Consider the following 27,577-nt stretch of genomic DNA (forward strand, 5'->3'; position numbering starts at 1 on the left):
ATCACAAAGGAAGACAGCAAGAGATGAAGAAAGAAACAAAGGATCTACAATACAAGCAGAAAGCCAGTAACAAAGTGACACTAGGCTGGGCATGGTGGCTCACGCCTGTAATCCTAGCACTTTGGGAGGCCGAGGCAGGTGGATCGCAAGGTCAGGAGATCAAGACCATTCTGGCTAACATGGTGAAACCCCATCTCTACTAAAAATACAAAAAATTAGCGAGGCATAGTGGCAGACGCCTGTAGTACCAGCTACTCAGGAGGCTGAGGCAGAAGAATGGCATGAACCCAGGAGGCGGAGCTTGCAGTGAGCCGAGATCATGCCACTACACTCCAGCCTGGGCGACAGAGCGAGACTCCGTCTCCAAAAAAAAAAAAAAAAAAAAAAAAGACACTATTTACAATTTACCCATTTACAATTACCTTGAATGTAAACGGAATACATTTTACAACAAAAAGACACAGAGTGCCTAAGTGGACTTAAAAAGAAACACAACATGACCCAACTATCTGCTGCTTGTAAGACACTCACTTCACATTTAAGGACATGCATAGACTGAAAGGCCGTATTTCTTAAATATGGGGAGATTGAAATCACATCAGATATCTTTTCCAACCACAATGGTATGAAACTGGAAATCAGTAACAGGAGAAATTTTGGAAGATTCACACATACATGGAAATTAAACAACATGCTGCTGAACGATCAATGGGTCAAAGAAGAAATTAATAGGACATTTTTAAAGTCTAAATTTTAAGTACTAAAATATCATTGAGACTAATGAAAACAGAGACAGTGTACCAAAACTTATGGGATGTAGCAAAAGTAGTTCTCAGAAAGAAGTTTTTAGCAAAAAACTTTTAAATTAAAAAAAGAAAAGATGATTTCAAAATAACCTAAAGTTATACTTCAAGGAACAAGAAAAAGGAAAACAAACTAAGCTCAAAATTGGTAGAAGGGAGGAAATAATAAAGGTCAGAACCAACACAAATACAACAGAACTAGAAAAACAATAGAAAAGATCAACAAAACTAAAGTTGGGTTTGTTTTTTTTTTTCAAAAATACAATCAACAAACCATTAGCTAGACTAAGAAAAAAAGAAGACAAAATCAGAAATAAAAGGAGAAACATCACACCTGATACAACAGAAATATGAAGGATTATAAAAAGCTAATTATGAACAGTTATACACCAACAAATTGGATAATATAAAAGAAAAAGACAAATTTCTAGACACACACAACTTACCAAGACTGAATCATGAATAAAACAGTCTGAACAGATCACAGATGAGTAACAAGATTGAGTTCACAGTAAAAAGACTCTAAACTCTAATCAAGGAAAAACCAAGGACCTGTTGGCTTCACTGATAAATTCTATGAAACATTGAAGAACTAATCCTAATCTTCCCCAAATTCTTTCAAAAAGTTTAAGAGGTGAAACTTGCAACTCATTTAACAAGGCCGGCATTACCCTGATACCAAAGTCAGACAAGAACACTCTTAAGAAAAGAAAATTGCAGGACCGTATCCTAGCAAACCAAATGCAACAGCACACTAACAATGCTATTCACCATGATCGGTACAATTGGTCCCTAGGATGACAGAATGGTTCAATATATGCAAATCAATACATGTGATGCACCACATTGCCAGAATGAAGGGAAAACCCATGTGCATCTCAATAGATGCAGAAAAGGCTTTTGACGAAATTCAAAATTCTTTCACGATAAAAATTCTCAACAAATTAGGTATAGAAAGAATGTCGCTCAATACAATAAAGGGTGTATGTGACAAACCCAAAACTAACATTGTACACGATGATGAAAAATTGAAAGTTTTCCTCTAATATCAGGAAGAAAATAACTGTGCCCACTCTTGTCCCTTCTATTCATCTTCTCTGGAAGTCCTAAGCAGAGAAATTAGGAAAAAGAAAGGAATTAAAAACATCCAAATTGGAAAAAAAAGAAGTTAAATTGTCACTGTTTGCAGGCTATGTATCTTTTATGTAGAAAATTCTAAATACTCCACCACAAAACTGTTAGAACTAATAAATAAATACAATAAAATTGCAGAACACAAAATCAACACATAAAATTAGTAGCATATTTATACTCTAACAATGAACTATCCAAAAAAGTTATCAAGAAAATAGTCTCACTTTTTACAGCTGCCAAAAATTTGTAAAATATCTAGGAATAAGTTTAACTAAGGAGGTGAAAAATCTGTACACTAAAAACTATGATATTGTTAAAAGAAATGTAAGAAAATACAAATAAATTGAAAAATATTCTATGTTTATAGATTGGAAAAATTAATGTTGTTATGATGTCCATATTACCCAAAGTGATCTACAGATTCAATGCACTCCCTATCAAAATGGCATTTTTCAAAGAAATAGAAAAAAATTATCATAAAATGTATATGGAACCCCATAAGACCCCCAAATAGCAAAGCAATCTTGAGCAAAAGAACAAGTTAGAAGCATCACACTTTTTGTCTCCAAAATACATACAAAGCTACAGTAACCAAAACAGATGGTACTGGCATAGAAACAGATACACAGACCAGTTGAACAGAATACAGAATAGAGAGCCCAGAAACAAATCCACACATTTACAGTCAATAGATTTTCAACAAAGGTGCCAGGAACACACATTGAGGAAAGAACAGTCTTAAACAAATGGTTCTGGGAAAACAATATCCACATGCAGAAGAATGAAATTAGACCCTTATCTCACACCATATACAAAAATCAACTCAAAATGGATTATGCACTTAAACATAAGACTTGAAGTAAATACAGAGGAAAGACTCCATAATATTGATATTGGCAATGAATCTAGGATATGACCCTAAAAGCACAGGCAACAAACATAGACAACTAGATTTTATCAACCTAAAAATTTTCTGCACAGCAATGAAGACAATCAGCAAAGAGAACCTACGGAACAAGAGAATATATTTTCAAGCCATATGTCTGATAAGGGATTAATATCTAAAAGATATAAGGAGTGCAAACAGCTCAATAGCAAGGAAACAAATAGCCTAATTAAAAAAATGGGCAAAGAACCTGAATAGACATTTCTCAAAATAGGACATTCAAAAGGCTAATTGATACATGAAAAAATGCTCAACATCATTCATCACCAAGAAAACGGAAATTAAAACCACAATGAGATGTCACCTCATACTTATTAGGATGGCTGTGATCAAAAAGACAAAAGATAATAAGTATTGGTGAGGATGTGTATCAAAGGGAACCCTAGCACTCTGCTGGTGGGAATTTACATTAGTACAGCCACTTGGGGAAACATTATAGAGGTTCCTCAAAAAATCAGCAATAGGACTACCCTATTATCCAGTAATTCCACTATTGGATATATATCAAAAGGCTATGAATTAAATCAGTATATCGAAGCGATATCTCCTCCCCCATGTTCATTGCAGCATTAGTCACAATAGACAAAAATTAGAATCAACCTAAGTGTCAACAGAAGAATAAAGAAAATGTGATATATATACACAAGTAAATACTACTCAGCTTTACAAAAAAGGAAATTCTGTCATTTGAAACATGACTAAGCTTGGAGGACATTATGTTAAGTAAAATAAGCCAGACACAGAATGACAAATACTGCTTGATCTCATATGTGAAATCTAAATGAATTAAATTCATAGAAGTAGTGAGTAGAATTGTGGTTTCCAGGGGTTGGGGGCAGGGGTGGCGAGTTGGGGAGATGTTGGTCAAAGGAGACAAAATTTCAGTTAGACAGAATGAATAAGTTCAAGAGATCTATCCTACAAAATGGTGACTACAGTTAATAACAATGTATTATATTCCTGAAAAGCCCTGAGAGTAAATTTGAAGTGCTCTGAGCATAAAAATAAGTATATGCAGTAATGTATAGGTTAATTAGCTCAATTTAGCCATTTCCCAATGTATACATATAAGAAAACATCCTGTTGTACATAATAAATATATATGTATTTGTCAATATACAAATAAATTAATTAGTTTAAAAAATAAAGTTAATTGGGATTGCTTTTCATAAAGATCAGTTTGCATACATTTGCCTGTGCAGAGTTTTGCATCACTAAATGGAAGCTGATTTCTAACTTGTATTTCCAGCTATGAGAACTGCTATGTTGGGATCGGTCAAGATAACATGGATTTTGAAACCACTAAAATTATGAAATATGAAGTACTGGATTTCCAAAGAGGAGTATAATCCAACATACTCATCAAAGTCTAGCACACGGTATGTTGCAACATAAAGTGTTAAGAGTATGGATTTTGGCATTAGACAGATCTGGGTTTCAAATTCTGCATAGGTCATAACCTTTCTGTGTCTTGGTTTTCCTCATTTATAAAATGGGAATAACAACTCAGTGTCATTGGGCTGCTTAAATGTTTGACACAGTGCCTCCTTCAAAATGGGAGTTCAGGACACATCTCATTTTGTTACCAGGAGGAATTACTATTGTCATTTGTATATGAAGGCAACAGTGACCCACCATTACCAGCTGAGTAACCTTAAACAGCTCACTGTATTGCAGTGAGCCTCAGTTTCTCTAAAAATGGGAATACTCTGCACCTGCTCTGCAGGACTGAGGACTAAACAAAGCAATGCATATTAAAAAAACACACAATGACTGGCCCATGGCTTCCCTTCTTGTTTTAGACACAACTTCCCTAGGACTGGAAGAAAGGGGGTAGAAACTGACTTCTGTATAAACCAGCAAGATTATAAAAACAGCTGCCTGGCATTGTTCAGGATTTATCAGCACATCTATTTCACATATACCTATGTAAATATGGATATATATATATAGTATGTATATATAAAATATGTATATATGCACTATGTATGTATAATGTATGTGTGTATGTATATGTGTGTGTGTGTGTATATATACCACTGACAGATATATGAGAGAAAAAATATGGCACATATTAAAAGAGAGTAATAAAACATTCTTACAATTCTCAAATAGAGTCTTAGAATCTACAGAATTTCTCAAGGCTAAGAGGGGAGATTAAACACAAGAGAATTTCTCATTACAGCAACGTAATATGCAGTTCATTCTTTATCATGTAAGAGAGTTGGAGCTATAAATAATGCCTTGTAGTATGAGTAATAATTCCTGAAAAAAAATTAACTGGAATGAAGCAGGTTTTTAATACAGTATTCAATGAAACCACCTAAATTTACCTAAGCTAGAAACAGACTACTTTGAAATAAGTGTATGAATACTCATGGACTATAAAAGATTGAAAAGATTACTATTTTATCTGTTTATGTGGTCATATACCACAATAGAGTAAAACACAATATGTCAAATATCTAGACAGCTATTGAGGAATCTAGCCCAATAATACAAGTGATCCGAGTCACAAGATTAAACCGTTCTGACACAAATAGTCCATCTCTTCACAGGTTTCTCTCTTGCTCTTTGAATACCTCAATCAGACATTCAGATTAAAGCAAACAAAAAACCGAAACTCTACTACATATAGGATGACAGCAGCCAGAACCTTCCAATCTGTGCCAGCCTCTAGATGAAAGATCTCAGTTCTTATCTAAGAAGGCACTCACCAGCAACGCATGTGTCCCATTTACTATGTGGGACAAACCATGACCCAATGTGCCCATTAAGTTTCTGGGGAAAGTTTAAGAAATAATTAGGGAATTTAACTTTACTTTTCTCTTGCTCTTTTCCAAACCATATCTAAGACAGCTGGGTTAAAGAAGCAGAAATGCAATTAAATTTAGCAAATATTTTTTGAGAACTTTTTAGATGCATAGAAGGAGGTGAAGATCTGAAGATCTGAGCACCCTTCTTTTTTTTTTTTTTTTTTTTTTTTTGAGACAGAGTCTTACTCTGTCACCCAGGATGGAGTGCAGTGATGCAATATCGGCTCACTGCAACCCCCGCCTCCTAGATTCAGTGATTCTCCTGCCTCAGTTTCCTGAGTAGATGGGACTACAGGCACCCACTGTCCCGCCCAGCTAATTTTTGTATTTTTAGTCGAGTCGAGGTTTCACCATGTTGGCTAGGATGGTCTCGACCTCCTGACCTTGTGATCCACCCGCCTCGGCCTCCCAAAGTGCTGGGATTACAGGTGTGAGCCACTGTGCCCAGTCGAGCACCCTTCCTTAGGAAGAAAACTCCAGCAGCACTGGGAGGGAGGAGGCGAAAAGGGAGATTGCAGGAAGAAAGTCTCAGGACAACACACGATTTGCTTGTTTTTGCCTTTTTCCTAAATATTTATGAAATACTTTCTAAATATTTTGTTTTTTAAGTTTTCTGAAGAAAGGCCTTTTAATACATATTTTATAAATACAAGATTTGTGTCTTGTTTTATGAGGAACATGGACATTCTAGTAATAAATTGCTCATTTCTGCAGTCTATGTCTTTGTCTTTCAACTAATTAAGACTCCTGTTTCTATTAATTTTTCTAGAAACCTTCCAGGAATAAATATCTGTTTTAAAAGAGAGGTTAAGTGACCAGCAAGACCTCACTATTGAATGACACAGCAAAATGTCAACTTAACCATTTTCTTTCCAAATCTTACTTTTCTTTTTCTAATCCACACCTTCATGGATGCAGATTGTGCTCTTGACCTTGGAGATCTACATCATATTCTCCAGCATATTAGAGCTCTAGAAGGGAAGAGATGACACCTTCAAGCTCAATCATTGGAGGAGAATCTAATAAACAGGTAATTTACAAAGCCAGTACAGTACCCAGGGGCTAATAGCAGCTCAAAACTGTGATATTCCCTAGGCATGGAGGGTTAGTGGGCAGGAGTGATTTCAGAGCAACCTGAATGGGTAGGAGCAGGTGAAACAAAATCAACTCTCTAACAATACTGCTCTTCTCCCCTGTAGTCTCCTGCTGATGCCTCCCATTGTGAAACCCAATCGGAAGCCCATGACTAGGGAGCCTATTGAGGCGGCCAGCCTCCTGGGGCTCAGAGCAGGGTGAAGACAGGGGAAGAGTGGGCTTGGAGAGGAACATGGTAGGTATGCAGCACAAGACTTCTCTTCTTAAAGAGAACAAGCTCAAAGATAATTTCATTTGCAAGGATACTCCACACAATATCTATTACTGCAAATATTACTTCATACAGCCTACAGGTAGAATTAGTAGTCTCTTCTCAGTAGGGTTACCATATTTAGCTAATACAGGACACCACTTAAATCTAAATTTTAGTTACATATGTACTATGTAACTAAATTTTTAGTGTAAGTATGCCCCCACACAATATTTTGGATATGCTCACACTAAATATTATGTTTTATCAGGAATTCAAATTGAACTGGGCATCCTGTATTTTATGTGACAACCCCACCTCTTTGTATATTAAAATATATATTCTTCAAATACATATTTGAAGTATTGTTATTACTTCTGTCCCAAAGACCAGAGAAGATGAGCTTCTACCCAGGTGTGTTATATTTAGTATTATTGCTGTGAGTTTCATATTTGTGCTCCCCTTTTCAATCTATGTCTTGAGTCCTCCATTTTTAAAAATCATGCTCCCTATTTTTATTCATTGTGAATAATGAATAAAGACTGTCTCCACAGAGAATGTACTGATTTCACTGAGGTCATCCATGAGCTGCCTCTTTTCTCATGAAAATACATTTTTAAAGGCATTAATCTTAGTACTCATTTATTTTTTGTTTTGAGACAGAGTTTTGCTCTTGTTGCCCAGGCTGGAGTGCAGTGGCGCAATCTCGGCTCACAGCAACCTCCACTTTCCGGGTACAAACGATTCTCCTGTCTCAGCCTCCCGAGTAGCTGAGATTACAGGCGTGCACCACCACGCCCAGCTAATTTTTGTATTTTTAGTAGAGACAGAGTTTCACCATGTTGGTCAGGCTGGTCCCAAACTCCCGACCTCAGGTGATCCGCCCGCCTCAGCCTCCCAAAGTGCTGGGATTACAGGTGTGAGCCACCGTGCCCAGCCTAAGCTTAACATTCTGTTGCAAGGCTGTGAAGTTTTCTTATGTGCCTTACTCATAGGTGGGAACTGAACAATGAGATCACCTGGACTCGGGAAGGGGAACATCACACACTGGGGCCTATCACGGGGAGGGGGGCGGGGGGAGGGACTGCATTGGGAGTTATACCTGATGTAAATGACGAGCTGATGGGTGCTGACGAGTTGATTGGTGCAGCACACCAACATGGCACAAGTATACATATGTAAAAAACCTGCACGTTATGCACATGTACCCTAGAACTTAAAGTATAATAATAATAATAATAATAATAAATGGAAAGAACGAATTTTTCAAATGAATCTTGATTTATGAATCTTCAGCGTATTTCTAAGGCTAAGAAACATATGAATCTGTAGAAACCAATACAAGTACAAATAAGACGGTGGCTCCATTGCTTCAAAGGATTCTAGGGGGTTAATGAAGGAAAGGTCATTTCTTGGAGGGATTAGCATGGAGCATTTAAAATGCTGGCACCCTTCCTCACCTGGTCCAGAGTGGGGCTGCTGAGAGGGAAGCAGCTGTCCGCATGGCCAGGGCTGGACGGAGCAGAAAGGAGTTGGGAGGATGTAAAGGTGCAGAGATGCTGTCCGCTTCTCCCTGCTGTTTACTTTCTTGCAGCTCCTCAATTGATTCCTATCTCACTCAAAAGAAAGCCCAGAATCCTTACAGGACTTTTCACGGCCTGGCCTCTCAGATCCCCTCTCCTCCCCTTCTTATCTGCTTTCAGAAATTCCAGCAACCCAGACCTTCTCACTGGTCCTGAATTTCCCAGCCATGACAGAGTTTGTGCACTAACTCTTCCTTCTGTTTCCCCATTTCCACCAGCCTCAGCCACTCACTTCCCTGTAACCTACGGGCTCTCCACGTCTAGCACCACCCTCGTCATCCTTCGACGTTTAACCTACTTTATTTTTCTTCTGGGCATTGATCACTGCTTCCTGAATACAGTTATTTGTCTTTCTTCCTTGCTATAGAATATAAGTTTCATGAGAACAGCGATTTTTGTCTTTTTGGTTTTTGCCTGTTGTTGCATAGCTAGTGCCTATAGTACAGTCCCCAGCACAGGATAGATACCCCCAAAATAGATGTAAAGTATTCATCCTCCTGTGATATCACACTATGGATTTATTCTACAGATATATATGGTGTATTCACCAGACAGTTTTGCAAATGGCTAGTACTTGAGGTTCACTTCCATCTTATTGAGAAAACGAGACCTTTGATTTCTTTTCTTTTATTTAAAAAAATAGCTAAAATCTAATTGTGTTGAAGTTGGGTGCTGTCCCATCAAAGTCTAGTATCTTGCCATATTGATGAGCAGCCAGTCCATCCCATATTTTGCTCATTTGATTTCACCCCTAATATATATTACCACTTCGGAGTTTTACAGATGGTCTTGCCGGTTCTCCAACGATTCAAACTCACTGCATTTTTTGAAGATGATTGATTAGTCTTTGCTCCCTACGTTGAAAAGGGTATTTGACATCTGCTGACCCTTTTATCTACATGCCACTATACTCCTTCAGTCTTGTCATATCATTTCTACTCTTACTTTTTATAAAAATGTTTGCATTAATTGAAGCCTTGAGAATCTTGTTCTCAATATGTCACCCTCTTAGTTTATGTACATCATAAACCAAACTGGGCTGGGTGTGGTGGCTGATGTCTATAATGCTAGAACTTTCAGGAGGCCAAGGCAGGAGGATCACATGAGCCCAGGAGTTCGAAACCAGCCTGGGCAACATAGTGAAACCCTGGCTCTACAAAAAATAGAAAAATTAGCAAGCCATGGTGGTGTGTGCCTGTAGTCCCAGCTACTCAGGAAGCTGAGGTGGGAAGATCACTTGAGCCTTGGAGGCTTAAGCCTGGGAGGTGGAAGTTGCAGTAAGCTATGAATATGCCACTGTAGTCCAGTCTGGGCTGCAAAGCAAGACTTTGTAACACACACACACACACACACACACACACACACACACACACACACACCCACCCACACTCCAAACTGGCCCCAAGCACAAGGCAGATCAGTCCTATCAGTAGCTCAATCAACGCCTTTTAGATCTACTTAGAAATGTACCAAATATTCATCCCTAATGCCCCTACAGCATTTTATAATTTATAAGAAATATTTGCTATATGTTATTTAGTCTTCACAGTAGACCTATGACAGATCGTTTTTCCAATTTTCCAGATAAGGAAACTTGTCAGGTTGATAGGGGTTTAGGCAAAGCTGAGGGCATTACCAAACTCCAGGGGCAGCTATTCCCTCCCTTGCTATTTGGAGGCTGTGCATGATGTCCCTGGTTTTAAGTGACTCGGTCATGAATTACTTCAGTGGGGAAGGCAGTGGTGTAGGACCCAGAATCTAAGTCATTTTTCTTGACTGTCACCGGTTCTTTTACACAAGATGAAAGGATCCCTTAAACAAACTTTCCAAGATCAAGGTATCCTGCTTGGGACCTGCCCCACCGACCCAGGTACCCCTTATGACATTCTATTTTCCATACCGTCCAGCAAAACTGGTTCCATGAGTATTTTAATGTTATGCTAACTCATTCCAGAAATTTTCTGGGGGACTTGTGCACACAGACACAGTGTGGTCTTTGTGATATAACCTACCTACGAGAAGCCCTAGGATCGTGCAGTGTTAGGGCTGGCAGGAACCACAGGGCTGGCAGGGACCAAATGGGTTCCAAGTATTTGGGGTATGGGGTGATATGTCAGAGACTAGGAATTCATCGGGTAAGTATAGTTCACGTTACAAACACTTCAAGATTATATAACAATGGGCCATTTAAAATATTATTTCATATTAAACTAAACACATATAATGTGGCAAAGGATAAAATATCCACATGACTTTTCAAGACAACCCAAGTTTAACAGACAGTTTAAGCTGGCAATGGGCTGCTTTGGGCATATCCCAAACCCTCTGGGGTTTTATGTTACGCTCTCCTTAGGGACAGGTAAATTGAAAGATTTAAGAAAAACTCAAAAACTCATCAATTAGCAGGTGAATAAAGCTTAGGGCCCAGACAAGATAAATGACTCATAAAGTTGTTAGAATTATTTGGAGAACTAGGCAGCCATGTCTCACATGCTTTCTATAAGATAATACGCCCAATGTCTGAACTGGATAAGTGCCTGGGGGTGAATTGGCTGGAGCATGTGAAAGGGTGGTATTAGTGACTAGGAATGCCATAACAAGACACTGCAAACTGAGTGGTTTGAACAACATTTCTGGGGGCTAGGATTCTGAGACCAAGGTACCTGCAGGGCCTTGCTTTCTTTGAAGATGCTGGGGAAAGATCCGACCCAGACTTCTCTCCCAGCTTCAAGTAGTTTTGGACTTGTGGCAGCATAACTCCAGTCTTCACAGAGTGTTCCCAATATGTGTGCATCTGTGTCTATATCCACATTTCCCCTTTTTATAAGGGAACAAGTCATATGGGATTAAGGGTTCACCCTTCTGCAGTATGACCTAATCGTAACTAATTATATCAGCAACAACCCTATTTCCAAATAAGGTCACTTTCAGAGACATGGAAGGAGGGGTTAGGACTTCACATACATAAATTTTGAGTGGGACAACATTTAACCCATAACAAAGGTCAACTCTATATTGACCTAAATTCAATGACCCAGGGGGTTCTGAGCATTGATAACATATTTCAAAGACCAAGATGAGCCTGTTTTGTGCCTTTTAAAGTTCAAAATTAGCAACTTACTATAACTTCAAAATTTACTGCAACCACATAGTCCAAGACTTTAACTTGATATCTGTGCAAAAATTTTTAAAAGTATACTTTTTGAAAATTTGCCAGTCCTCGGTTAAAATAAACAGGAACAAAAGCAATGGAGGTTTGATCTAACTGCCCCTAACAGAGGAGAAATCCATTTGCTAGTGCTGCATTATCAAAGAAGACCTTTTAGAGATTCCTGAATATTAATTAAGTGATAAACAAAACATAGAAAAATCTCAGTCTCTGTTGAATTAACTCATTTCTTATTTTAGGGCTCAGGAGTTAGATTTACTTTCATTGTATGTTTCTACGTTAGGGTTGAAGGGCTGTGTTACAACTGAATACTTAGGACCTGCTCTGTAGAAGGCACTTAGAGACTGTGCTCCTTGTCTGGCTTCAGTGATATTTCATTTTCTGTTCATGTCCAGGCATGCAGATGACACCCGGCACCCCTTCATGGCCTACAGCAACCATCTTCCAGCAGTAGAGTAATGAGATATGTCTGTGAATTACTTCTTTTGAATTGTTTGTGGACCTTTTCTTATTTTATTGAAACCAGAAGTTTACAATGAGCAGACTGTTGAAAATACTGCTTCATCTTCTAAGCACTATTAGCACATCTTCCCTCACAGTAAGCATGCCACCAAGAAATCAGTTGTAATTTCAAAGGAATAACTTATACCAATTAAACGCAAACTCAGTTTTCATATTTCTGCGATTCTGAGAAAAAAAAGACTTTGAAAAATTATCTCTCAACATAAATTTTAATGTCACACTGGAGTATTTAAATGAACAAAGATTCAACAAGGACTCATTATTCGGAGTAAAAATGATTCTCAGCAAAATGGCCATATTCATAGACTCTCAAATTCTACCTAAATTGATAGAATTATGGAATGCTACAGTGCATGGACTAGACAACAACAATCAGACTGCATGTGCTGCAGAGGAATAGATTGAGAGTGGGAGAAGTCCTACGTGTTGTCCAAGTCTATATAGAGATTAAGGCCCATGCTGAGGGAAAGCCAGACTTCCTGAGAACTAGGTTGGGAAAGTAAGACCGTGAAAGATCAAAAACATGAGGTCAGGAGATCAAGACCACCATGGCTAACATGGTGAAATCCCATCTGTACTAAAAACACAAAAATTAGCTGGGCGTGGCAGCAGGCGCCTGTAGTTCCAGCTACTCAGGAGGCTGAGGCAGGAGAATTGCTTGAACCTGGGAGGCAGAGCTTGCAGTGAGCTGAGATCGCGCCACTGCACTCCAGCCTGGGCAACAGAGCGAGACTCCGTCCTTCTCTCTATATATATGTTTTTATGACATACATTTGCTTTTATATTAACTTGTGTTAAAAATATATATATATATACTAGGGACTATGTATGTGTTTCTCTTTCTTTTAGCTATGTATGGTGGCTTAGTTTAAACTGAAAACACTAGGATATGACAAAACAGAAAAAAAAGACTTATTAATATTAGCAATTGCTATTTGTATTTAGAGAGTTGAGATGTAAAACTGCCTGTCTTGACCTTACTTTAGTCTTCAGTGTGTTTCCTAAAGGAGGTTTTTGCTTGGAAAATGAGGTACCGTACACCGAGGTAGTGGGAATCGATTGTTTGTTTGTTTATTTCTGTTGCCCAGGCTAGACTGCAGTGGTGCGATCTGGGTTCACTGCAAGCTCCACCTCCCGGGTTCACGCCATTCTTCTGCCTCAGCCTCCCGAAAAGCTGGGATTACAGGCGCCTGCCAACACGCCCAGCTATTTTTTTTTTTTTTTTTTTTGTATCTTTTTTAGTAGAGATGGGGTTTCACTGTGTTAGCCAGGCTGGTCTCGATCTGCTGACCTTGTGATCCACCCACCTCAGCCTCCCAAAGTGCTGGGATTACAGGCCTGAGCCACAGTGCCTGGCCAGCTAATGGATTACTAATCTTCTTTCCAGTTGCAGTGATTTTCTGATTTTGCTTTTAAATTGTATATATCTTGAAGAACTTAGAAAGTTTCTCATTCTTTCATATATCTAAGCCAGGGACTCTTAATCTGGGGCCTGTGTACTCTCTATGCATAAAATTCAGGAAGCTCCATGAAGCTGGGTGTAGGAAAAAATTTTTTCTATTTTTCACTAACCTCTAACTGAAATTTAAAATGTAAAATTATTAATATAGGCAACAAACCACAGTAGTATTAGTACTGTGACTTCATCATCAATAAAAATTACTAATATTTGCAAATTACTAATATTTGCAAAATCACATTTCAGATATAGCTCTCTATACATTTTTATTGACACTAATAGCTTCTTAAAATTTGCTATCGACACAAATCTAGCATGTAATTTAATACATTAATCAAGAAGAACATATCATACATCATGGATTTTATCTAATTTAATAACTACATTAGTTTATTATTGCTGCAGTAACAAATCACCACAAACATGATGACATAAAAGAATACAAATGTATTGTCTACAGTTCTGTAGGCCATAAATCCACAATGGTTCATGCTGGGCTAAAAGCAAGGGGTTTGGCAGCCTGTCTTCTTTCTAAAGACTCGAGGGGAGAATCTATTTCCTTATTTTTTCCAACTTCTAGAGGCTGCCCACATCCCTTAGTTCATGGTCTCCTTCCATCTTCAAAGCCAGCAATGGCCCCTTGAGCTTCCCATTGCATCACTCTGACACGGATTCTCCTGTCTCTTCCTTCTACTTTTAAGGACATTGGGTTCACCCAGATAATCCACAATAATTTTCTTATGTCAAAGACAGCTGGGTAGCAAACTTAATTCTATCTCCACCTTTAACTTCCCCTTGCCATGGAACATAACATATTCACAAGTCTGGCAACTAAGACAAGGGCATTTTTGGGGAGTCATAATTCTGCCTAACATATATATTAATAATAATTTGCTAAATGATTTCCTTTATAATGTTATGTATATATTTTTTTATTTAACAAAACTATCCTGAGGTGAGTTCCATGGGTTCCATGAGTTTGCCAGAGAGCTCTACGGCACACAGCAGGTTAAGAACCTCTCATTTGCGACAGTGATGCTGACAGTTAGAACCATAGCATTCCTCTAAGGAAACATCTGCCACAAAGTCACTTGCACATATTCTCTTTAATTCCTACTTCCCAACAATGTTACACAATAAGAAGTTCTATTATGCTACTTTTACAGAAGAAGAAACCAGGTTTTGGAGAGTGATTTGCCAAAGGCCACACTGCTGATGGGCTGCAGGGCTAAATTCAAAGAGCACTCCACCGACCTTGGAGCTGAGACTCCCATTCTTCAAGTCTTTGGGCATTGCCCAGTATTCACTCACCGCCTGATATGCTTCTACCAAGAGGAAATTAGTACTGGATGAGTATCAGCCTACACTGTTTATTTCCCCTCTTATGGATGCATCTGACCAGACTAGAAACGCTATCTTTGAAAAATGAACTCTAGCCACCTCTGTCCCCAGCTTTCCTGCATTATCAGAGAAAATCTTATTAACATGCACTTATAACAAGACTAGCGCACGTCTCTCCCACCAACTGCTGCAGCTAGAATGAGCAAGTGAGCAGGTGCCAGTGCTGTCAATGGGCTGTCAGATGCCAACTTCATGCTGTAGATCCGCTGATTTTTGGTGGGTTACCTACCACAGGTAGCTACAAGAACTCTCAAACAAAAGTACACTGAAGATCTGGAACACAAATCTTTAAGTCATCGACATTAGTCTCTTTAATTGCAGGGCTTACCCAGGGTCCTATTTTCTCTGAATTTCTCAAGCCACAAAGATTAAGATCTAGCTCTGATTTTCACGTATTTGTTTGATTTGGTTTTGGTTTTAGTTGTAGCTGGATAGTATCTTCACTGTGCAACTTGGAACCGTATTTGACCTGCTAAAATTCAGGTCTGAATTGGCATTGATTTACTGCCATTGTGAATGGATGGTCATGGGTTATCATTGTAGTTGATCACTGCTGCTAGTTCACTGACTAGTGGAACATCTCTTCTAGGCTTTCAAAGGAAAGATGATATTGGATATTTCAAAAGAGCACCAGAACTCCCCAAGCAGTGGCTCATACACGTTTCTGGTTGAACAAACCCATGGGACAAAATATCTCACCGTGACTCACTGTTCTATCTGGCCAGCTCTAGAAATGAACAGCCTGAGGCTTAGAACAGTGAGGAAAGGAAAGAGAAGAGAAGAGGAAAGAGGAAGAGAGGATAAAAGAGTGAGAAAAGAGAAGGACGAGGAGGGAGGAGGAAGAGGATTTGTTTTTCACTCAATAACACCAAGTCTGTACCAGGGATGTTGGCTGACTCCTCAGCCAGGAGGGCATCAAGAATCAGGTCCTAGCAATGGTGATGGTCACAGGGCGCAGAGCTGTCCCCGCCTTCCCTATTCTCCACTCCTTCTTTAAGTCTGGGAACTTCCTCCTGCCTCAGCCCTCCCTCAGGAGAATAGTGCACCTCTCACTGAGAACAGAATTCTCGATGTGGAATACTGTGGTTAGTGGGCATTACATTAAGACATACAGGATAAAACAAGCTTTAAACTGTCAGCATGGCATGGTACTAATTTCAGAAAGCAAAATAAAAAAAGAACAACAACAAAAGAACTACATACGCGATGTGAAAGACTCAAATAACTGATGACATAAGATGTTAACAGCTGTTTAAGCCCCAAGTTGCACAATTTCTGGGACTGCCATCCATGCTGTGTTCCAATGGAACCTGGACTCCCCCGCTGAACTGTTCAATACAGAGGCCCTGATTACATATCTCTGGGGATGAAACTGTAAGTGGATTTTATTTTTTTTCTTAGTAACTATTTGTAGTTTTAAAACCATTCAGTGGAAACATGCATTATTTCATTATCAGAAAAAAATCTTATTATTTGTATTTATTCCCTTATTTGTATAGTATATGAATAAGATACAGTAAAAGTTGACTATCATACCAGCTCTCATGTCTGCCTCTGAGGCTGGAAATCAAGGGCTGTTTATATGGCTCTCTGGTGCTATGTTACTCAGAAGATTCAAAGGAAGACTGAGGCCCCCACCAGGTGGAAGGTAAGAGCCTATCAATGACTTGGTTTTGTGATACTGTGTCCCATGTCCTCACTGCCCATTTCACAGGTAGCTGGAAATAATGGGAAAGTCTTGCAGCAACTTTGAGAAGAATGAGTTAGAAAAACCAGTGGAAGTGGATCTAGCCTACCATCCCTCACACAGTACAGAGACCCAAACCACGACAGGCAGCTGGGTTCAAAACCTGCCAGAGATTCAGCACAGTTTGAAATGACTTTTTTTTTTTTTTCTTTTCTGCAATTTTACAAAAGAAAACAGGATAGAGCTATTTCCATGTAGGTGAGTATTCTCTTACATGCTAAAAGATTTCTTCCAGTTATTTTTAGCCAGTTTATTTGCTATTTGATAAGGAATAGGAAAGTCTAGTGAAAGTCTATGATTTATTCATAGCATTCTGAGAAAAAAAGAGTCTGGTAAATTCTAAGAAGTCTGTTAGTCAGAGCTTTCTCATTCCCTTTACAACAGCTGGTGGCTTGCTTAAACTGCCTTATGGAATTTCAGAGAATACCTCTAAAAGGTAAATACTATAATGAATGTTCTACACTTGATAAACATTTGGAGTGCCTTAATTTTCCCACCTGTTTACAGGGACTCTTACTAAGAGAACAGACTGTTGCTAAGGTCTGGGGTGGCTGTCAGAAACTTCTAGCTTCAAATATGCCAATTAAATTCCTCTTTGGGGAAGCTCGGCTCATCATGTGAAATCACTCAGGGAGTTGCTCTATGATTATGATATGCAGTACTTCTCATTTAAAATCCCACTATGCTCCCCATATCCAGTCCCTCTACGTGTGGTGATAACAACATTCTTGACTTTTAACACTTCACCAACAACTCTATTAATCAAAGTGTGTGTCTACAGGAGACGAGCAAAGTAGCTGTATCTGACTCATTTTCATTCAAGAAGATGTTCAAAGTGATGCAAAGAACCACACACGCACAAAACAAGATATAAAGACACTGCTGCAAAGTGAACCATGGATAGAATACTCTTGAACTGACTTGTGCTTTTTTTTTCCAGATTCTTAAAGATTTACTGAAGGAGATTTGTTACTAATGCACTTCATGCTTGCATTTCAAAAATACGTAATGCATTTTATAAGCTACTCTGTTAATCTCAAAGACAAATAAGCATCAGCAAGGCTTAGCTACCAACTGATCTCAAGTTCATGCGCGAGGGTTCAGTAACAACGCTCATCCCACCTGATTTTGAGATAAGCAAGAACGAATGAATATTCTAGCAAATAAAATCTTCAATTTGAAAGGTTAGATACCATTTCTCAGAACTTGCTACTGCCTGGGACGTCCATGATAAACATGAAAAATACCAGTGGGAGTCACAGACTCACTTCATGGAGGAAAAATAAAACAAGCCAAGGTTGTTTTTACCACTTATTTGCTCCTCCTTGCTTCACTGGAAAAATCAAGTGGCTCAAACAAAATCAGCTTCATTCAGCTATAAAGTGCTTACATGGTGTTTGATAACCAATGACAGCAGATTCAGGAGAGTTAGCAGCCCTTTCACGTTTCCAACACCATACTGTCGAGTTTGTATATATGGCCAAAGAAAATGTGGATCTGTGATGAGGACTATGTGTCAAGATTATTTAAAGCAAAGAGCCAGTAACAGTGGGTAAGCTATAGTAAGAAAATTCAGGAATCACTAGGTATATCCAGGAAAAAAACTGTTACATGGGAAACATCAGATTGGTGGTTATAAAGGGAAAAAGATATATTTTCTTATTCTGTTACTAAAATATCAACTTTAACCATAATACAAAAAATACTGGCCTAGTGGCAATCAAAAAAGGAAAAAAATTATTTGTCCTATATTACTAGAACATTAATCACAAATACAAAGCATATTATTAGAGAAGTTACACTTTGATTGGAAAATAGACTTTCTATGTTAAAATAACAGCCACAACTTGGCTGGACACGGTGGCTCATGCCTGTAATACGGGCACTTTGGGAGGCTGAGGTGGGCGGATCATGAGGTCAGGAGTTCGACACCAGCCTGACCAACATGGTGAAACCTTGTCTCTACTAAAAATACAAAAATTAGCCAGGCATAGTGGTGCACGCCTGTAATCCCAGCTGAGGCAGGAGAATTGCTTGAACCCTGGAGGGGGAGGTTGCAGTGAGCCGAGATCACGTCACTGCATTCTGGCCTAGGTGGCAGAGCTAGACTATGTCTCAAATGATGATGATGATGATGATGATGATAATAATAATAAATAAATAACAGCCACAACCATTCAATACCAGTAGCAGATTTCAGAAAATAGTCCTATGCATCATTAAAGCATATAGCTCTTCTATTTGTCTTATGGGTAAAAAATACAGCATTTACATTTTCACTACACACTGCTGTATTTCTATAGCAGGCAAATCATGTACTCTAACGTCTGTCTTACATTTGTGAATATAACTTATATTTACAGCTGGATGTGATGACTCACATCTGTAATCTCAGCTCTTTGGGAGGCTGAGGCAGGTGGATTACACGAGCTCAGGAGTTTGGGACCAGCCTGGGGAACATAGTGAAACTCCCTCTCTACAAAAAATACAAAAGTTAGATGGGCATGGTGGTGTGCAACTGTAGTCCCAGCTACTCGGGAGGCTGAGGCAGGAGGATCTCTTGAGCCTGGAAAGTGGAGATTGAAGTGATCATGCCACTGCACTACAGCCTGGGTGATAGAGCACAGCAAGACTCTGTCTCAAAAAAAAAAAATGTATAAATAAAAATAAATTGCATTCACAGGAGACTGCTGGAGCTGCCCTGTGGACAGACCATCACAGAGCAGCTTTCTCTGTATCCCCTTGCCCCTCCATTCCTGCATACAGGCCCTTTCCCTGAACTGCTCTCCAAGAGCACCAATCCCTGGACCTTTGCAACCAAAAGCCACCAGTATTTGTTAAATGCACCTGTGGGAAAATGGGTAGAGTTCAGTCACTTTTATTTTGCTAAGTGGAACCACCCTACTTGGAGAGAGTATGTTTAATTTGGTTGTAGAGGAGAGAATGGAGTGTGGACACAGTGTGGGTCCCAGCAGATTCCATTCTAGGAATTTCATCACCGATTTATTTAATTTCTGACTCACACTGTCAGGCAGGGAAGAAAACATGAACTGTAAGTATTTACCATTCTGAGTCACTTCTATTTGCGAAAGCAAATAACCATTGCTTTTGTAACTTTTACAAAAGAAATAAATCAATAGTGAAATTACTAAAATGGAATATGCTGACAGCCACACTGCATCCACACTTTAAATGGGAATTAATATGCTATTTATAAATCAAAAACAGAAGGGAAAGATCTAAAAAGTCCATTTTTGGATTATTAGAATAACTCTATTCTGTATTTCAAATGCAAATTGGTAACGGTAAAAGATCCCAAGCATAGGTTAATTTAAATCAAATTAAAAATGCTAACTGTTTGGCATTTAAACATGGAGATAAATAACATTTTAAAATTAGTATTGTTGCTGTTGTTATCATTACTATTATTTAAAGACAGAGTCTTGCCCTGTCGACCAGACTGGAATGCAGTGGTGCAGTCATAGCTCACAGTAGCCTCAAACTCCTGGGCTCAAGGGAACCACCTCCCTAAGCCTCTTGAGTCACTCAGACCACAGGTGCAAACCACCACAGCTGGCTAATTTATTTATTTATTTATTTTTAAATTTTTATTTATTTATGTTTTTTTTTTTTTTTTTTTTTTTTTTACTTTTTTATAAAGACAAGGTCTTTTTCTATTGCCCAGGCTGGTCTCAAACTTCTGGTCTCAAGTAATCCTCTTGCCTCAGCCTCCCAAAGTGCTAGGATTACAGGCATAAGCCGTTGTGTCCAGCCAGAAAAACAATATTTTGACAAAAGGAATGATGGCTAAATACTACATTTCTAAGGTAAAATTTTGGTTATTAAAAATTTTTTGGCTGGGCGCGGTGGCTCAAGCCTGTAATCCCAGCACTTTGGGAGGCCGAGACGGGTGGATCACGAGGTCAGGAGATCGAGACCATCCTGGTTAACACGGTGAAACCCCGTCTCTACTAAAAAATACAAAAAACTAGCCGGGCGAGGTGGCGGGCGTCTGTAGTCCCAGCTACTCAGGAGGCTGAGGCAGGAGAACGGCGTAGACCCGGGAGGCGGAGCTTGCAGTGAGCTGAGATCCGGCCACTGCACCCCAGCCTGGGCGACAGAGCGAGACTCCCGTCTCAAAAAAAAAAAAATTAAATTTGGTAAAATGGCCTGAACATGGGTAAGCTCCCTAATACCTAAAACACAAAGTTATTGTTGTTTCCTCTGTGTAAAAAATTGCAACTTGTCCTCATTGAAGAGTGGTTTTTTTTCTCTAAAATTCTTCATATTTTTGGAAGTTGATGTCAGTCCGTGAGCGTCACTTGTTACATAGGCAAGGGAAGAACTTTCATCAGGCCTTCAGTTGCCAAAAGCACAGTCATTTGCAGCCATAAATTCCAAGAAAATAAAACAGAAAGTAGAATTCAAAAGGAGTTCAGGCAGTGAACCCTAATGCCCAAGATGTCACACCTCTCTACTCTTTCCTACTTGTATATTGATTAGCAAAGGGTCTTTTTCCAAGACCCTTTTCTTTCACACTGGAGAAATATCTGCTAGATCCTTGCCAAGTATCCAAAGGAGATTTCATTTTCTATTTTTCACTGGGAGGAGGTGAGGGAATGACATCTCCCCTTTGTTCCTCTGACTCAGAGCCTGGGGCCTGAGCCTGGTTTCCCAAAAGGCCTGTGTACGTTCACCCCAATGGCAAATGCCAATATGCAGTGGGTTCAGAATGATGAGGAAAACCAGACACAGACATGAACCCAGTGAATAAGCAGCATTTCACACACAGTGACCACTATTTAGTAAAATTTCTATGAAAGAGCTCATATGTAATCACACTGAAAAACAGAAACGAGGCCCGAGCACAATGCCTTCATACTCAGTGAAGTTATAAAAATTTTATACATGCATTCTGAAGCCAAACAAAACTAGAACAGAAAGCAAACTTTATTAGAAATGCTTTGATTTTTCTCTAAAAGAATCTAGGCTGGGTGAGGTGGCTCACGCCTGTAACCCCAGCACTGTGGGAGGCCGAAGTGGGTGGATCACGAGGTCAAGAGATCGAGATCATCCTGGCTAACACGGTGAAACCCCGTTTCTACTAAATATACAAAAAATTAGCCAGGCATGGCGGCAGGCACCTGTAGTCCCAGCTACTCAGGAGGCTGAGGCAGGAGAATCGCTTGAACCCAGGAGGCAGAGGTTGCGGTCAGCTGAGATTGGCCCACTGCACTCCACCCTGATGACAGAGCGAGACTCCGTCTCAAACAAACAAAAAAGAATCTAAAACTGCCCCCCTAAAGCACTCTAAAATAACAAAGAAAGCACTATGAAATCACTAATGAGTATAGCCAGGTTCAATATAGAAATAAACGCTATATAGGCTATGCTTCTAAAAAAAAAAGACTATGAAATTGAAGGGAGAATTTATTAATTCAACAGAGATAGTATTTTTATGAGGAATTTTCTAGTGGCATTTTATACATGACTGGTTGTTACAGTGTAATAAGTCCTCCTTTTAGGAATTAATATATATCAATTTTTAAATAAGTTGCTCAAAATGTTAGTATTGTTGACCAAAACTAAGACGGTTGAGTCTTGATAATGGTTTGATAAACATTTGTTGGAAATCAAACGTGACGATTGACAAAGGTTTATTGGAAACTAAATGTGAGGACTGACTCAGGAAGTCAACAAAAGTTGGGTGTGTTCCAGAGTTGGAAGATCTTTATAAGAAAGTTTAGAAGGAAGGGAACGCCTCACACCAGAGCTGTCGTTTCTCATTGGAGGGTACCTTACAGAAGTTACAATCATTGGCTACAGATCGCAACATACAGGTTAAAGGGTCTGTGTGCAAGACCATCAGCCAGACTTCCTGATTCTGAAACAAATCAGGATCCTTTTCAGTGTCTGTAAGTTACATAGTAAACAGTATGTCAACAATCTGAGGAACTCCTGATAAGACCCCACCCAGGGACCGGATGTTGCCATGGATCACAAGACCTCTGCCAGATGGGTTAATTTGGAAGCCTGCCAAATCTGAGCCATAGGTTATCAGTATTGTGCTTATTCATGTATTCAAATAAAAGCAAGAAATTTATGCTTGCGAAAATCATGTCATGTTTCTTTTATAGTTTAAAAATTCTACAAAATTCCTGACCTTTAAAAAATGTATCAGACTTCTTTTTGCACTGTTCCCATAGGTGTTAATAATAAAGATTGGATTTATTTGGGAGAATAATGAAATTATATTCATTTGTGTCATTCTCTTCATGGTATATTGCTTTATAGTTCATAAAGTGCTTTCACATTTTCTCACTCACTTTTGAGAAAAGAGGAAAGCAGAACAGATATGATATAATCTTTATTTTATATATAAAGAAATAGGAATTTTTCCACAGCCCTCAAGTTAAAAGGGCTGATAAAAAGTGACATTAAAAATACATTCACATATAGATGAAATTTTAAATACAAGAAATTCAGCTTAATGTAAGTTATTACATTAATTTCTTGATTAGAGTATCAATGTCACAGCTCTTATTGAAAAATAAATGTCATAAATTTAGCGTATGTTACTTAATAACAAAAATATTCAAAATGAATGTGATTGTGGTTAACTTTACCATTTCTCCAAAGAAAAGGTTTCCTCAACTAAAAACATGGAAAAGATGAAACTAGAATCACTAATGTTATTTTCAGTTCTAATATTCCATGAGTCTACAAATTTTATAATTCTTTATAGGATAAAGTTACAATCCTGCACTTCCAGTAAAACAGTCTCTTTGCACCTCTGCCTATACATAAGTCACTCTTTCACCAACCTACAAAACGTATTCTATTTGAGGTCTTGCTTTTGGGAGAAACACTTGCATGCAAAAAGCTTTCTCCAATGAGAAAGGCAAGGGAGATAGGTTGCACTGTCTTGCAAGAAGAGACTGTGTGTGTTTGCAGGAGGAAATTAACATAGCAGTGATCTTTCCCTCCCAATTAATTCAGTGATCACACATAAGAAGAAACTCCCTTGTTAGTTATGTCCTGAGTGAACCTTGTTCTTTCTTACAAAACTGAGTCTATTTTCTTTCGTATCTGTTATTCCACAAACACTGACTTCACACCTACTCTGGGAAATCACCCCACTGCACACTGGGGATACAACAGCAAGGAGAGAAGTAGGTTTACTCTCCTACTAAATCTCATCTCTATTACTTCACGTCATGGGAAATTATGGGTATCTTGTGATGTTCCGGACTCTCAAACGTCAGACACCTGTGAATGAAGGAGTGAAACCTGGTGATCCTCAAAGCCTGTAGGAGAAGTGGGAGAGGAGAGAGTGGGAGGCTGTCTTCACATTGATGGCATTGTTCTGTCTCCATCTATTGCCCAGGGCCAGTAGAGGTCAGAATATTCTTAGCAGATTATTGACTTCTGACTATTTGATTAATCAATGATAGAAATTGTTGTCCATTTGTCGATTTGTACCTTTGCTCAGTGAAGTTATCACAGTGAATTTATACTACCGTATAGTTAGATGCCATAAAAGTAATAGTGCGCTAACCTCCCTTGTTCACACCTGGGCAAGGCCTCTCCTAAGACCCATTAACAGCACAACTGCGTCCCTAGTGGCCACTCCCAGAACTGCAGGGAAGGGAAGGGACCATAGAAAATTCTCAGCTTCAATGCTTGCCCATTTCCTCCACTATTTTTTTATTTTTATTTTTGTTTTTATTTTTTTGAGATGGAGTTTCGCTCTTGTTGCCCAGGTGGCAGTGCAATGGTGCAATCTTGGCTCACCGTAACCTCTGCCTCCCAGGTTCAAGCAGTTCTCCTACCTCACCCTCCCGATTAGCTGGTATTACAGGCATGTGCCACCATGCCCTGCTAATTTTTTGTATTTTTAGTAGAGACGGTGTTTCTCCATGTTGTTCAGGATGGTCTTGAACTCCCGACGTCGGGTGATACTCCCGCCTTGGCCTCCCGAAGTGCTGGGATTCTTACATTGACTGCATAGAAAGAGGAGAGAAAGTAACCTACCTATCCCATACATACTTCAGCCCAGGTCTTGTGCCTGATCTGTAATGTGAATGAAGAGACATGGATAAAGGAAAAGAAAAAAAGAAAGGAAGAACTATCTTGGGAACAACAACAAAATCTAAGAACACAACTATGCATATACGTCTTAGTCTGTTTGGTGCTGCTATAAGGGAATACATGAGGATGGGTAATTTACAAAGAAAAGATTGATTTGGCTTATGGTTCTGCAGGTTGTACAAGAAGCACGGCACCAACATCTGCTTCTGGTGAGGGCCTCAGGGAGTTTCAAATCATGGTGGAAGGTGAAGAGGGAGCAGGTAAGTCACCCGACCAGAGAAGGAGCAAGAGTGATGGTGGGAAGTGTCAGTCTCTCTTAAACAGCTCTTGCATAAACTAATAGGAAAAGAACTCACTCATTATCACAGGGATGCCACCAAGCTATACATGAGGCATCTGTCCCTATGACCTAAACACCTTCCACTATGCCCCACCTTCAACATTAGGGGCCAAATTTCAATATGAGATTTGGAGGGACAAATATCCAAACTATGTCAACATGGGTGTTGAATGAATGGACAGAATAAAAGAAAAATAACATATTAGAGATAGAATTTAAAAATAAAAAACTTTATGTAACAACAACAACAACAAAACATAAGTGAAGTCAAAAATAGTCAAAATATCCTCCAGGCACCAGATCACAGATTGGAACAGAAAATAGAAAGGCACTTCATTAATTTTCAAGGCTTTGCACTCAAAACTGCTAGGTAAGCAACGCAGTGAGAGATTGCACACAGAATTCGTAAGAAACCTCCAAGGCCATTGTGTGATCAGGACAGACAACCTGGGCATGAACTTGGAGGCACACATTTTTCTTCAAAAAATGTGCCAAAATGAAAGCAACCTCCCAAAATAATTTAAGAGTAACAGTGGCAAGTGCAAAGAAAACTGGACAAGTATGGTGAACCCTACTCCTTATTCCCAAAGAGATGCAGGACAGCTGTTGCAGAGCCCTGCATGCTCAATTTACAATTCCTGGATCGTTTTTCCACCCTGTTTTCACTGAGCCAGGGAGCCATGCAATGCTTCATCATCCCAGGGAAAATGAACAAGGCTGTCTTATTCATTGGGCTACATCACCCTTTTTCCTCTTAAAACAGAGCTCACTGTTAGAAACTCACACTGGATTAGTGAGAAAATGCTCCAGGCTTCAACTTAACACATCAGAAAATCAGAGCTTATCTCCTAATTAAAAAAAAAAACTGTGTATTTTTGGTTCTTTGTTTTCCTTTTTGACAATGCATAAAATGGATAGAGATTTCAATGAACAGCAGACAGACAATTCAGGTTGCACCAATGTATATTCCAATGTTCTGTGGCAACATCTAATGGTGTAAATAAGATGAAAAAACTAACGATCCTTTATGAAAGATTTTGTTTTCTTTATGGGGCATGATAATAGCATGCACAAATGGACCCTGCAGAACAATTTGCTTTCATTCCTTAGTTTTGCTCTTATGCTAGTAAATGTGGGATTAATGTATAATGTCTGTGAAACATTCATAATTATTAAACCATCAACAGAGCTTATCAAATCCCACATATTCCTCTCCAGTGAACTTTTTAAAGGGAACAACTTTGATTTTGAGTATAAAGATGTGGAGTGGGTCAGCTGATCATTCTGTCCCCAAACTGCGGTAAGGGTTTTGTCTTGGAAGGAAAAGGAAAAGCTAAATAAGCAGCCTATAGCTTTTGATGAAAGGACATTTTTCAAATTTTCGGAAGCAAAGTTAAGAAAAGATTACTTAGAAATTGGCACTGCTTAAAAATATTGGTATATCCGTAAAGGCAACTTCTTATTTCAGAATATTAGTAGGGTAATTCCTACTATAATCTGAAAACTAAAGAAGTATATATTTACAAGTGTTGTTGTAGATTTTCAAAAAGTCTTGGAATTCATTTAAGAAAAAATTAAAATAAATTTTGCACACTGTTCCTGTTTCTTGAAAAAGAGTTTCTGCCTAAAGCTATAGACTGCATTAACTTATTGTTTTGAAAAAAATATATAAAAATGAAGGAGTAGTTACAAGAATAGTACAATAAACTGTAGCATACCTTCCTCTTCCACTCACCACTTGATAACAAGTTGCCTCATTTTCTCCATTGCTTTCCCTTTTTCTCATTCTAATGAAAACAATTATTGTTGCTGCTGAACAACTGGAGAGTAAGTTGCATACATGATGTATCTTTCTCTCTAAAGGTTTCAACATTATCCTCTGAGAACAAGGAGGGTCTTTTATACAACCACGGAACGGTGATCAATTTCAGAAAAAAATTAAAATTTAACTGTGATGGTCTTTGATTTGAAAGACTTAGAGGAGTGTTGTAAAACTCCAATTGAAGGTAAAAATACTTTTAAAAATTACAATCTTTTCTGACTCCTCACTCACAACAAAGTAAAAGCTTCACGAGGGCAAATATTTGACTTCATTCCCGGGTGTGCAAGCCCTCCAACGAGAGCTTCACACTCGGTACACTCATAGGCAATGTTAACTGATTTCAAAAATTATTCCTCAGACAATATTTAATGATTATTAAGTATCTCATGTGTCTAGGAT

General features: G+C 38.8%; 1 protein-coding gene and 1 non-coding gene across 2 annotated transcripts in view; one reads left to right on the forward strand and one right to left on the reverse strand.

The window, feature by feature from the left end:
* The window catches only part of DSCAM (DS cell adhesion molecule), an 812,825-nt gene that overhangs the window by 450,012 nt on the left and 335,236 nt on the right, over positions 1-27,577 (reverse strand). The gene's annotated exons all lie outside the window — the stretch shown is intronic.
* LOC119619513 (small nucleolar RNA SNORA51) lies at positions 24,888-25,023 on the forward strand. The gene has a single exon (XR_005235980.2). It is a non-coding gene; the product is annotated as a small nucleolar RNA SNORA51 (small nucleolar RNA).

Source organism: Chlorocebus sabaeus, chromosome 2 (assembly GCF_047675955.1).
Source record: "Chlorocebus sabaeus isolate Y175 chromosome 2, mChlSab1.0.hap1, whole genome shotgun sequence".
Classification (NCBI taxonomy): Eukaryota; Metazoa; Chordata; class Mammalia; order Primates; family Cercopithecidae; genus Chlorocebus; species Chlorocebus sabaeus.